Here is a 3,967-nt window from a genome sequence, read left to right as displayed (position 1 = left end):
GAGTTACTCCAGCATTTCTTGTCTATATTCACAGTACTCCAAACGTGGCCATCGACTTGTACAGCTGTAACATGACACCCCAACTTGATTAGAGGAAAGTCGAAAGGACGTTACCTTATCTTACCATTCCATTGGTCATCTTCCTCGCTGAAGCCTCTCGAGACAAAGCCTCAGCACTGACCATTCCAATGCAGCCCTTGGAACTCAACCAATGGCCGCTCCCAACACAACCGCTCCAAAAAGGCTCCAACAGGTGTTGAGGGGAAGCTTGGTTGTTGGCTCAGAGGCTCTGTGAAAATCAAAGGTTGGCTCACCTAGGCTTACGATAACACACCTCCCTTAATTTCCATCTACAGAGCTGTGCAGACATGAATTTGAGAGTGGCTGAGAATGCGTGAACATGAGGGAAAACTAACAAAATAGTGATCTTTTAAAAATGAGACTGTCACAAGTGGAAGTCGAGACATTTTCTCAATTTAATATTTAACATTTAAAAATGTCAAAAGTGAGAGTTGATATTGGATTATGTTAGATTCAGCTGACTGCATCCCTTCCCACAGCATTTTTGGTGTGGCAAATATCAATAGCACATGGGACTCAGTACTAATTTCCTGTGAGCGAGGTCAGCTGTGTAACGTGGTTTCAGCACAGGGGAGGAAAAAACGTTAGCACAATTCACCGCACTAACGGGATGCCTGTGAGTCGGCATGCCAGTGAGAGGAGTGCTACCCTTTCGTTCTGTCTGGCTGTACAGATATCTAATGATTTTACACATTCCACAGCTTCATCCTACTATAGCTCACATCCACACAATAATTTTGCATGCCCAATATTCTTCTTTCGTATGGCAACTGCAACAATCAAAAGTGGCAATAGGTGCTTCAGAGTATTCTAGTTAATGCATTGCTGCAAATGTTGCCAGTTCCGTAGAACTACCCAGGGTGGACGACGAGGACATAAAGCAGCTCCCACCCCTTGCCCAATATAATTGAAGGACTTGACAATGAGATGTTCGAATGGGTGGCTTAAATCCTTCTCCTTACAGCATCTTTGCAACAGTCCCAAGATGCTCTGCAGTAATTGTCTCCTTTTTAAAAACATTTTTTTACCTGTATCTCCGCTTTATGTCACGGGCAACTTCAGACTTGAGCCAGATCTGCCTTGACTCATTTGATATTGTATTAGCATCCTTTTGGCAGACCTATGACTGTCATTAATCTTAATCTCTGTTGATTGATTCGAATTAATAGTGTAGCGGAAGATGTTTGACTCGGTATCTGTAATTTAGGAAGCAATTTGTCACACTAGATTTGCTCTGCCGTTCCTCCCTCTTTCTTTTCCCAGGGAAGTCAAGTAGTGCAGGTGTGACTTCGGAATGAATAATAGTTGCTGTATGTCAAAGTGGGCGTCAACAGATGTCTGCAGTTTAATTTCCATAATGTCTTAACATGTTTGTGTTCGACAGACTGTTCACAGTGATTTGAGCTTGACAGACTGGAGTTACCCTCCTCACTCCTGAAGCAGAGGCAGTAAACTTTTGGTTCCCACCTCACCTTATTTAATTTGCATTTAACCATTAATCCTCGGAGTGTTCAAAGAGACTTTGATAAAAGAACAAGGTGCAGGTCATAAACAATGTGAAACTGCTTTTTCTTTCTCTGGGTGGTGTTATGGCGAGTCCGAAACTTGTTGGTTGTAGAAGAAGTTTATTGCAGCCGCAATATTCGAATACAGAGTTAAACAACAAGGTAAAGGACAACCATTACAAACTTACTGTCTTCCTTGAAGACTTCGCCGAACTACTAAATCGGGCGCCAAACGCGCACATGACATCGCTGGCCAATCAGCGATGTCGCTCCCTGGACCAATCCCCATGGTCGAGTTCCCACGTGACCTCGCTGGCCAATCCGAGGGTTCGACGACCTGGACCATTCTCTATGGTCGCTACATGACCCCCCCCAGAACCCGAGGTGCGGAACCTAACAGGGAGCCGGATTTCGCGACCATAACGGGTACGGAGAGGGACAGCCTGAACCACAGGAGCCGGAGGTTCCGGACTTGGCGGAACAGCCGGGACGGGAGGTTCTGGAGGAACTACCGGAACGGGGGGTCCAGGAGGAACTGCCGGAACGGGGGGTCCTGGAGGAACTGTCGGAACGGGGGGTCCTGGACTGAGTGGAACTAACGGAGGTCGGCCTCTCCTAGGGGTTTGACCGACCAGGACTGGTTGATCCGGATCCAAATGGGCAGGTTTGAGCCGGGACACCGAGACGAGCTCACTCTTGCCGCACATGTCTAAGGTGAAGGTAGCCGTTCCCTTACGCAAAACCCGGAACGGCCCTTGATAGACCCTCTGCAACGGGGCGCGATGGGCATCTTTACGCAAAAAAACAAACTCACAGTCCTTCAGGGAAGACGGTTCATGTACCATGGGACACCCATGACGTGAAGTCGGAACTGGAGCCAGGGAGCCCACCCGTTCCCGGAGAGATGCTAACACTGATGGGACGGTAGGCAGCTGGTCTGAAGGGTCAGGAAACAGATCTCCGGGTACTCGAAGTGTCGAGCCATATACTAGCTCTGCGGACGACGCACCGAGATCTAGCTTAGGAGCAGTCCGGATGCCCAAAAGAACCCAAGGGAGTTGGTCTACCCAGTCCGGGCCTTCAAGCCTTGCACTGAGGGACGCCTTAAGTTGGCGGTGGAACCTTTCTACGAGTCCATTTGCCTGGGGGTGATAAGCAGTCGTGGGTTGTAACTTGGACCCGTACAGTTCTGCCAGCGCGGCCCAGAGGGACGAAGTGAACTGTGGCCCTCTGTCAGTGGTAATAACTGCCGGGACCCCGAAACGAGCTACCCAATGAAGGGCCAAAGCCCTAGCACAAGACGCGGACGAAATATCAAACAATGGGAAAGCCTCTGGCCACCGGGTGAACCGATCCACCACCGTGAGGAGGTGGGTGTAGCCCCGGGAGGAAGGTAAAGGCCCGACCAAATCCACGTGGATGTGGAAAAAACGAACAGCCGGGACCTCAAAATCCTGTACGGGGGGCTGGACGTGGCGCTGGACTTTAGCGGTCTGACAGGGCACGCAGGAACGTGCCCACCCCGCTACCTGTTTCCGCAGGCCATGCCAGACAAACCTCGCTGCTACCAAGGCAGAGGTGGAGCGGATAGACGGGTGCGCCAGCCCATGAATGGCATCGAAAACCCGGCGCTGAAGGGAGGGCGGTACTACCGGCCTGGGACGGGGAAGAGAAACATCGCACCAGACTTTCGTGCCCTCCGACCCACAAGCTACCTGGGCCAACTTCAATCCCGAAGTGGTGGACCGGTAAGTCGAAACGGTATCCGCTAGGAGCTGTGCCTCCGCAAGCTCCTGGGGATCCACCTCGCAGTCCACCGCCGAAATAGGGGGAAAAGCAGGTCTAGACAGGGCGTCAGCAACGGCATTAAGCTTACCCGCGACATGACGGACATCGGTGGTAAATTCGGAGATAGCAGTCAGATGCAGCTGCTGGCGGGCCGACCATGGGTCAGACAATTTCAAAAAAGCAAATGTTAATGGCTTGTGGTCCGTAAATGCCACAAATGGGCGGCCCTCGAGGAAGTACCTGAAATGACGAACAGCTAAATAGAGAGCCAGAAGCTCTCGGTCAAATGCGCTATACTTCAGCTCGGCCGAATTTAGTTGCCGGCTGAAAAACGCTAAAGGCTGCCAACGGCCACCGACCTGCTGCTCCAGAACCCCGCCCACCGCCACGTCAGAGGCGTCAACCGTCAGGGCCGTGGGGGCGGAGGGGCTCGGATGGACCAACATGGTGGCGTCTGCCAAGGCTGCCTTAGCTGCTGTAAAAGCCGACTCAGCGGTCGGGGACCACAACAACTCTACCGGATTCCCTGCAAGGCATTGGAAGAGTGGGCGCATGACTCGCGCAGCTGCCGGAACGAACCTATGGTAGAAATT

Source organism: Rhinoraja longicauda, chromosome 29 (genome assembly GCF_053455715.1).
Source record: "Rhinoraja longicauda isolate Sanriku21f chromosome 29, sRhiLon1.1, whole genome shotgun sequence".
NCBI classification, from domain to species: domain Eukaryota; kingdom Metazoa; phylum Chordata; class Chondrichthyes; order Rajiformes; family Arhynchobatidae; genus Rhinoraja; species Rhinoraja longicauda.
This window is presented reverse-complemented; position numbering follows the sequence as displayed.